At 36.3% G+C, this 10167-nt stretch overlaps 1 long non-coding RNA gene across 2 annotated transcripts in view; it reads right to left on the bottom strand.

The window, feature by feature from the left end:
* Positions 1-1880: 1880 nt before the first annotated feature.
* Positions 1881-10167, bottom strand: part of LOC132513840 (uncharacterized) — a 359574-nt gene continuing 351287 nt past the window's right edge. Inside the window, exons 4-5 of one of the 2 annotated variants that reach the window (XR_009538551.1) lie at positions 2884-2937; positions 1881-2012 (exon numbers count right to left, since the gene is read on the bottom strand). This is a non-coding gene — a long non-coding RNA (uncharacterized LOC132513840). Of the gene's footprint in view, positions 2013-2883; positions 2938-10167 lie in introns of those variants that run through there. The other variant, XR_009538552.1, reaches the window with a different exon arrangement.

Below are 10167 nucleotides of genomic sequence, written 5' to 3'. Positions count from 1 at the left end.
AATTGATTGCAAAGTGGTAGACAGAATAGTTTGTTTCCCCAAAGCAGGCCTTGTTAAGTATCGTGATCTTTTCCTGACCCAGAGTTCCCAAGGCCTAATATGGAGATTGCAGACAAACAAAACAGCTGGTTACATATGCGTTTTGCTTCGTCCATACTGTGTTAGTCTATATAGTGTTTTAATTTTTATTTATTTATACACATTTAAAAACAGGAAATTTCACATAACAGTCCACATAAATGGCTTTTTTGAACAAGAAAAATATAAGATCTGGTACATTGGGCCTGCATTTGTGCATACCAATATTTGGCTGGGACTGAGTAATAGCCTTTAAGAGGCATGCACTCTCCATTCTTCCACCATCTTCATCACTTTTTGTTGTATCACCAAATCTAAAGCTTAGTGTTGATTGCCATTTATCATATTAAATATGGCCTTTAAATGTGCAACCCTTGGTATGTCTTGAGGTGCCTTTTTATGTATCCTGTATCTAACTTTCAAATGATAAATTTATAGATTTGTGGATCTTTGAATGAAGAAAATATATGGCATCAGTATAGCCATATGTATTAGTTTCCTATTGTGGCTGTAAGAAATTAGTACAAAAAAAAGAAATTAGTACAAACTTAATGATTTTAAACAACACACATTTATTCTCATAGTTCTGGAGGCCATATACCTTAAATGAATCTTACAGGTAAAAACCAAGGTGTGGATAGAGCTGATTCATTCTCCCAACCAAGATCATAGCCTTCAAGGCTCTGAAGGGAGAATCTATTTCCTTGCCTTTTGCATCTTCTATAGTGTGTTCCTTGGCTTATGGTATACCCCTCATGTCACTCCAATCCCTAGATTCTGTTATCACATCTTCTACTCTGACTTTAATCCTCCTACCTCCCTTTTATAAAGACCCTTGTGATCACATTGAGACTATCAGGATAATTTAGGATAACTTCTCCATGTCAAGATACTTAATCACATCTGTAAAGTTTCTTTTGCCATGTAAGGTAACTTATTCACAGGTTCTGGGGATTAGGATGTGGACACCTTTGGGGAGCCATCATTCAGCAAACCACACCGTGTCATCACTCAGGCCAACCATTCATGGAGATAAAGTTATTAGTGGGGGACGTTTACTTCAGCAAAGCCTTTTCAACTTAAAAGTAAGTCCTTAATGAAGAAATAGTCAGAATTCAGGAAGAGATAGGCAGCTATCTGTAGACATCCAGCCAAAAAATTATAGAAGCTTATTGTGTTCAGAGAATTTGCAACTTAAAAATTATTCAAAATTTATTAGAATCTTTACCTTATCAATCATGAGAAAATTATAAGCTTTGTCAATATTTTGGGCACACAGATGTCTCTAGTAATTTTCATTCAGCAAGATATTTTCAGGACAATCATAGATCCTCTAATCTGTAAATGCAGCAATGAAAGATGATTTTTTAAACAAAAATTATGCTTAAAAACAAGCCAACCATTCCTGTGGATCAGAAATTGAAAATAAATACACAATTGTAAGCTAAGGCTAAAATTATGGTCTACTGAGCTTTGCAACTGGAAGCAGGTAGAGGTGGCCCAGAGATCAATTACCGTGGAGGACAAAAATATTGCTGGTAGGACTACAGAAAGTTTCATTGAGTGAAATCAGGGACCTGAAGTGGTATTCTCCCTATGATGAAAAGAACCCGAAAAAAATTCTGTTACTGTTGTTCCGTTACTGTTATAAAAGCCACTGGGCAGTAGCTTTTATAAAGTTTAATAACTGGAGTGGTGGGTGTAAGTAGGAAAAGTCACAGAAAAAAGGACCTGAACTAGACAACTACAAGCTTAGTGACTGTGTCTTACCCTGGATTCCACAGAAGACATCGACAGGCAGAGTGCTGATTTTTTTAAATTAGGGAGTACAATCTTAGGAGCAGAATTAAAAGAAAAATAAGACTAGAAGGTAAAAAAAAAAGTAAAATTCAATGCAGCATAATTGGAGATGTTGCAGGTTGGGTTCCATACCACTGCAAGAAAATATTGCAAAAAAGTGAGTCATTCAAATTTTTTGGTTTCCCAGTGCATATAAAAGTTATATTTACACTACATTATAGTCTATCAAGTGTGTAATAGCATTATGTCTAATAAACAGTGTACATACCTTAATTTTAAAAGTATTTTATTGCTAAAAACTGCTAACCATTATCTGAGCCTTCAGCAAGTCATAGTAGCAACATTAAAGATTACTGATCACAGATCACCATAACAAATACAATAATCATTAAAAAATTGATATATTGTGAGAATTCCAAAATGTGACATGGAGATACCACAAAGTGAGCAAATACTGTTGGAAAAATGGTGCCAATAGACTTGCTTGACACAGGGTAGCCACAAACCTTCAATTTGTAAAAAACACAATAACTGTAAAATGCAATAAAGTGAAGCACAATAAAAAGAGGTATGTCTGTGTCAGGATGAGGTACCAAGCCTGCCACCACTTGATACTAAATTCAACTAGTTTCTCAATCATACAGAACCTTCTTGCAAGAGACCAAATAATTGCTCCTTAGGAAAATCTATCTTGGGGAGAAAGTGAAAAGAATTACATGCCAGCTTCTGTCTCCTATTGGTTTAAGTTTTACCCCTGAGGTTTTAATTCCAACCCTTCGGTGGAGCATGTGCTTATATGTTTCTGTGTCAAGAATCCTAAGCAAAGAAAATGAAGGATCTAGTGCATAATGAGGTGAGGAATATTCAGGCAGTTCTCATTTGAATTTGGTTACTCGCTGGCAGCTTGGACTAGAATGAATGGCCAAAGACCCTGAAGACAAATGAGGCTAAGAGAATCTGAAAAGTCAGATGAAAACTGTTTGACACATATTGGAATTGTTATACCTTGTGTATCACCATAGCTTCATGAGTCCCAAGTCATTACTGTAAGATGTCACTCTGAGGGAGGGAAAAAGCAAAAAAATATTCCACTCAAGATGAGCCTTCTAAATAAAATGTCAAAATATAGGAGAACAGATAACACTAAAAAAGAAATACAACTACTCAAAAGTTGAGAAATAAATTTACAGCAAACAAAGTTCAAATAATTGAGCAAATTCAAATTATACCAAGTAATATGTTTAATATCATCTAAGATGGGTTAAACTATAACTCACTATATGTTTTATACAGCCAGCAAACTAAAGATGATTTATACATTTTTAAATGTTCAAAAAAAATCAAAATAAAAATAATATTTTGTGACACTTATATGAATTTCAAATTTTAGTGCCTTCAAATAAAGTTTTAATTGAGACATAACCAAAATTTTTTACCTATTACATATAATTGCTTTCACATTATAAAGGTAGATTTAAATATTTGCAGTAGAGAACATATCCCTTTAAGCCTCACATATTTATTATTTGGTCCTTTACAAAAAAAAAAAAGTTTGCTAACTCCCAGATCTAAGACATAAAGGAAGAAATAAAATACAAAAACAAAAAATTAAGTTATTAAATAAAAGCATGCAATTATGAATCATAAACAGATGTACATAAAAAATAAGTAATTGGAACCTCAATAAAGGAAATATATAGTCATTTATTTTTAATGTTAATTTAAAATTTTTTTAATTTGATTTGTTTTTTAATTGAAATATAGTTGATTTACACTATTATATTAGTTTCACATGTGCAGCATTGTGATTCAGAATTTTTGCAGATTATACTCCATTAACATTTATTACAAGATAATGGCTATAATTCCCTGTGCTATACAATATATACTTGTTGTTTATCTAGTTTGTACATACTGCTTTATATCTCTTAATCCCATACCCGTAATTGGCCCCTCCCCCATTCCCTCTCCCCTTTGGTAACCACTTGTTTGTTTTCTATATTTGTGAGTCTGTTTCTGTTTTGCATATTAAGTCCTTTGTATTATTTTTTTAGATTCCACGTATATGTGATATCAAACAGTATTTGTCTTTCTCCGTCTGACCTACTTGACTAAGCATAGTATTCTCTAGGTCTATCCACCTTGCTGCAAATGGCAGAGTTTTATTCCTTTTTATGACTGAGTAATATTCCATTGTATATATACCACATCTTCTTTATACATTCATCTATTGATAGGCACTTTGGTTGCTTCCATTATCATTGCTATTGTACATAGTGCTGTTAGGATCATTGTGGTGCATTATCTTTTTGAGTTAGTGTTTTTGTATTTTCTGGATATATATCCAGGAGCAGAATTGCTGGATTATATGGTAGTACTACTTTTCATTTTTTGAGGACTTTCCATACTGTTTTCCATAGCGGCTGCACCAATTTAAATTCCCACCAACAATGTACAAGGGTTCCCATTTCTCCACATCCTCACCAACATTTCTTATTTGTAGACTTTTTAATGTTAGCTATCCTGACAGGTGTGAGATGATACATCTCATTGTTTTGGTGTGCATTTCTCTGAAAATTAGGGATGCTGAGCATCATTTCATGTGCCTATTAGCTATCTGTATGTTTTCTTTGGAGAAGTGTCCATTTAGGTCTTCTGCCCACTTTTTGATTGGGTTGTTTGATTTTTTGTTATTGAGTTTTATGAGCTGTTTGTATATTTTGGAAATTAATCCCTTGTTGGTTGCATCATTTGCAAATATTTTCTCTCATTCTGTAGGTTCTTTTCATTTTGATGGTGTTTTCCTTTGCTGTGAAAAAGCTTATAAGTTTAATTAGGTCCCATTTATTTATTTTTGCTTTTATTTCTTTTGTCTTGGGTGACTGAGCCAAGAAAATATTGTTACAGTTTATGTCAAAGAGTGTTCTGCCTATGTTCTCTTCTAGGAGTTTTATGGTTTCAGGTCTTAACATTTAGGTCTTTAAACAATTTTGAATTTATTTTTGTGTATGGTGTGAGGGAGTGTTCTCATTTCATTCTTTTACATGTGGCTGTCCAGTTTTCCCAGCACCACTTGTTGAAGAGACTATCTTTTCTCCATTGTATATTCTTGCCTCCTTTGTTGCAGATTAAGTGACCATAGGTATGTGGGTTTATTTCTGGACTCTATTCTGTTCCATTGATCTAGGTGTCTGTTTTTGTGCTAATAACAAGCTGTTTTGATTACTATAGCTTTGTAGTATAGTCTGAAGTCTGGGCAGGTGATACCTTCAGCTTTGTTCTTTTTTCTCAAAATTCCTTGGGCAATTCAGCATCTTTTTTGAATCCATATGAATTTTACAATTATTTGTCCTAGTTCTGTGAAAAACGTCATGGATGTTTTGATAGGGATTGCATTAAATCTATGGATTGCATTAAATCTATGGATTGCTTTGGGTAGTATGGCCTTTTTTTTCCCTTAGATTCCATATATATGTGTTAGCATACGGTATTTGTTTTTCTCTTTCTGACTTACTTCACTCTGTATGACAGACTCTAGGTCCAGCCACCTCACTACAAATCACTCAATTTCTAACCTACTTCTTGGTGAGCCTGGCTAAAGGATTTTCAATTTTGTTTATCTTTTTAAAAAAAACCAATCTTGGTTTCTTTGATCTTTTCTGTTGAGTGTTTTTTTAATCTTTATTTTATTTATTTCCTCTCTGATCTTTATTATTTCTTTCCTTTTGCTGACTTTGGGCTTTATTTGTTCTTTCCTTTCTGATTCCTTCAGATTGTAGGTTAGGTTGTTTATTTGAGATTTTTCTTATTTCTTAGTTTTCTTTTGCAGCCTTTAGAATTCTCTCTTTATTTTTACTTTTTCCTTTTAATTATGATATGTCTTGGTGTGGGTCTGTTTGGGTTCGTTCAGCTTGTTTGGGACCCTCTGTGCTTTCTGTACCTACATATCTGTTTCCTTATTTAGGTTTGGAAAGTAGTCAGCCATGATTTCTTCAAAAACATTTTCAATCCCCTTCTCTCTCTTCTTCTGGAAACCCGTATAATGTGAATGTTGGAACACTTAATGTTATATCAGAGATCTCTTAAATTGCTTTCATTTTTTAAAACTTGTTTTTCTTTCTGCTGTTCTAATTGGATGATTTCTACTGTTCTGTCTTCCAAATCACTTATGCATTTTTTCTGTATTACTTAGTCTGCTGCTCATTTCTTCTAGTGTGTTTCTCATTTCAGCTATTGATTTCTCCATTTCTGATTGGGTCTTTTTCATACTTTCTAGTTCCTTGTTAAAATGTTCACTGTGTACATCAATGCTGTTTCCTCATTCAGTCAACATTTCTATTACCAATGTTTTGAACACTTTATGTGGCAGATTGTTTTTATTTATTCATTTATTTTTTAACATCTTTATTGGAGTATAATTGCTTTATACTGTTGTGTTAGCTTCTGCTGTATAACAAAGTGAATCAGCTATACGTATACATATATCCCCATATACCCTCCCTCTTACATGTCCCTCACCCTCTCTATCCCACCCCTCTAGGTGGTCACAAAGCACCAAACTGATCTCCCTGTGCTATGTGGCTGCTTCCCACTAGCTATCTATTTTACATTTGGTAGTGTATATATGTCCATGCCACTCTCTCACTTCGTCCCAGCTTACCCTTGCCCCTCCCCGTGTCCTCAAGTCCATTCTCTACCTCTGCGTCTTTATTCCTGTCCTGCTGCTAGGTTCTTCAGAATGATGTTTTTAGATTCCATATATATGTGTTAGCATACGGTATTTGTTTTTCTCTTTCTGACGTACTTCACTCTGTATGACAGACTCTAGGTCCAGCCATCTCACTACAAATAACTCAATTTCACTTCTTTTTATGGCTGAGTAATATTCCATTGTATATATGTGCCGCATCTTCTTTATCCATTCATCTGTCGATGGACACTTAGGTTGCTTCCATGTCCTGGCTATTGTAAATAGAGCTGCAATGAACATTGTGGTACGTGACTCTTTTTGAATTATGGTTTTCTCAGGGTATATGCCCAGTAGTGGGATTGCTGGGTCGTATGGTAGTTCTATTTTTAGTTTTCTAAGGAACCTTCATGCTGTTCTCCATAGTGGCTGTATCAATTTACATTCCCACCAACAGTGCAAGAGGGTTTCCCTTTTCTCCACACCCTCTCCAGTATTTGCTGTTTGTAGATTTTCTGATGATGTCCATTCTGACTGGTGTGAGGTGATACCTCATTGTAGTTTTGCTTTTTCTAATGATTAATGATGTTGAGCATCTTTTCATGTGTTTGTTGGCAATCTGTGTATCTTTGGAGAAATGTCTATTTAGGTCTTCTGCCCATTTTTGGATTGGGTTGTTTGTTTTTTTGATATTGAGCTGCATGAGCTGCTTGTAAATTCTGGAGATTAATCCTTTGTCAGTTGCTTCATTTGAAAATATTTTCTCCCGTTCTGAGGGTTGTCTTTTTGTCTTGTTTATGGTTTCCTTTGCTGTGCAAAAGCTTTCAAGTTTCATTTGTCTCTCACAGCTGATCACTGTCCTCAGCCTCTGTTGCTTCTGCCCTGTTGTGCATTCACTCCACAGGACAGGCGGGGCCCTTGTGGTTTCTCTTCGTGTATTGAGGGGTGAGCTGTGGTGGACTGGCCACTGTCAGAGGTCTGAGCAGTTTCTGAAGTCCTGCTTGATTAAGTACCAACAATGGCCACCGCCACCCCACTTGGACTCTACCTCGGAACCAGTCACCTTTGCATTCCTTGGTGACTCTTTTTCCAGGTTATGGCTGACCCAGATCCAGTGCTGTATTGTGGTATGGAATGAGTGGGGGCTGGAGCATTCACTCAGCTTGGGCTAGGGCACGTGGTGAGATGCTTGGGGGGAACCTGGCAGCTGCTCTCTCAACCTTGCCACATGGTGAGCCAGGGTGTGTGGGCTCCTCAGGAGCAGAGCCCTGGCTTTCCCAGCCTTCTATTTGTCCCAGAAGTTTTCCAACCAGCCACAGGGCTTGTCGGCCCCATTAGGAGCCCAGGACTGGGATGCTGAGTCTGTGGCTTCACTTGCTCACTCCCCATGGCAGCTGTCCACCCATGTAGCCTCTCTTTTCCTCTGAGTCCCATCCCAGGAGCACAGGTCCCAACCTGATCGCTTTTCTTCCCTTCCTACACAATTACATATGGATTTTTCCAACAGTGTTGATTGTGTAGGAGTCTTTCTGCCAGTTTCCAGTTATTTTTCAGTGAGACTTGTTCCACCTGTAAATGTATTTTTGATGTGTTGTTGGGAGGAGGTGAGCTCCATGTGTTCTTACTCTGCCATCTTGAGTGGCCAGCCTTCTACGGTCATTAAAAAAAAAAGACAATAAATGGAACTAGCTGTATACTTGACAAAGGTGAAAAAATAATTTATGAATTGGAAACTAGTACTCGGGAATTAGAACACATGGCAGAGAAAAAAATGAAAATATGAGAGAAGATCACTTTGAAAAAAATCATGAGCTTGTAGAAAATTCAAAAGAATCAACAAAAAACTCCTGGAATTAATTAGCAATTATAGCAAGGTTGCAGGATATCTGGTTAATAATCCAAAGTAACTAGTTTTCATATATTCCAGCAATGAAAAATGGAATTTGAAATTAAAAACACAATACGAGTTACATTAGCACCCCAAAAAGGAAATAAGTATAAATCTAACAAAAATGTATACAGTACCTCTATGAGGAAAACTACCAGTCTCTGATGAACAGAATCAAAGAACTAAAATAATGGGGAGAGACTGCATTTTAATGGATAGGAAGATTCAATAAGGTAAAGATGTCAGGTCTTCCCAACTTGACGTATGCAACGTAATCCCAAAGTCAAATTATTTTGTGGATACATACAAACTCATTCTAATGTTTATATGGAAAAGCAAAAGACCCACCATAGTAAACACAATATTGAAGGAGAATAACAAAGGTGGAAGACTGACACTACCTGACCTCAAGTCTTACTATAAAGCTACAGGAATCAAGACAGTGTGGTATTGGTGAAATAACAGAAAAATGGTTCAGTGGAACAGAATAGAGAGCCCAGACATAGACACATTTGATGAAATAACAGAGGCAATGCAGTGGAGCAAAGATATCCTTTTCAACAAATGGTGCTGGAACAGCTGTACATCCACATGTAATATAAGGAATCCAGACAGAGACCTTACACCCTTCACAAACATTAGATCAAAATGGATCATACACTTAAATTGAAAACAAAATATCAAGCTTCTGAAAAAAACATAGGATAAAACCTATATAAGTATGTTGATGACTTTTCTAGGTACAACACAGAAGGCATGGTCTATGAAAGAAATGATTGATAAGCTGGACATCATTAAAATTAAAAACTTTTGCTCTGTGAAAGACAAGTCAAAAGAATGAGAAAGAAAGCCACAGACTAGGAGAAAATAATTGCAAATGATACATCTGATAAAGGACTGTTACTTAAAATAAACAAAAAAAACTCTAAAAGCTCAATGATAAGATAACAAACAACCCATTTTTAAAAATGGGCCAGGGCTTCCCTGGTGGTGCAGTGGTTGAGTGTCCACCTGCCGATGCAGGGGACACGGGTTCCTGCCCCGGTCCGGGAAGATCCCACATGCTGCGGAGCGGCTGGGCCCATGAGCCATGACTGCTGAGCCTGTGCGTCCGGAGCCTGTGCTCCGCAATGGGAGAGGCCGTAGACAGTGAGAGGCCCGCGTACCGCAAAAAAAAAAAAAAGGGCCAAATATCTTAAAAGACACCTCACCAGACAAGATATACAGATGGCAAATAAGCATATGTGGAGATGTTCCACATCATAGGTCATCACAAAAATACAAATTAAAACAACCATTACACACCTATGAGAATGGACAAAATCCAGATGGCCAACACCAAATTCTGGCAAGGATGTGGACTGACAGGAATTCTCATTCATTGCTGCTAGGAATGCAAAATGAGAGCCACTTTGAAGACAGTTTTGTAGTTTATTACAAAACTAAACATACTTTTACCATAAAATCCAGCAATCATGTTCATTGGTATTTACCCAAAGGAGTTGAAAACATGTCTACACAGAAACCTTCATATGGATGTTTACAGCAGCTTTGTTGATGATTGTCAAAACATGGAAGCAACCAAGATGTCCTTCAGTAAGTGAATGAATAATAAACTCTCACACATCTAGACAATGGAATATTATTCAGCACTAAAGAGAAATGAGGTTTTAAGCGATGAAAAGATACGGGAACCTTTATTGTGTATTACTAC

This window comes from Lagenorhynchus albirostris, chromosome X, assembly GCF_949774975.1.
Source record: "Lagenorhynchus albirostris chromosome X, mLagAlb1.1, whole genome shotgun sequence".
NCBI classification, from domain to species: domain Eukaryota; kingdom Metazoa; phylum Chordata; class Mammalia; order Artiodactyla; family Delphinidae; genus Lagenorhynchus; species Lagenorhynchus albirostris.
This window is presented reverse-complemented; position numbering and strand designations above follow the sequence as displayed.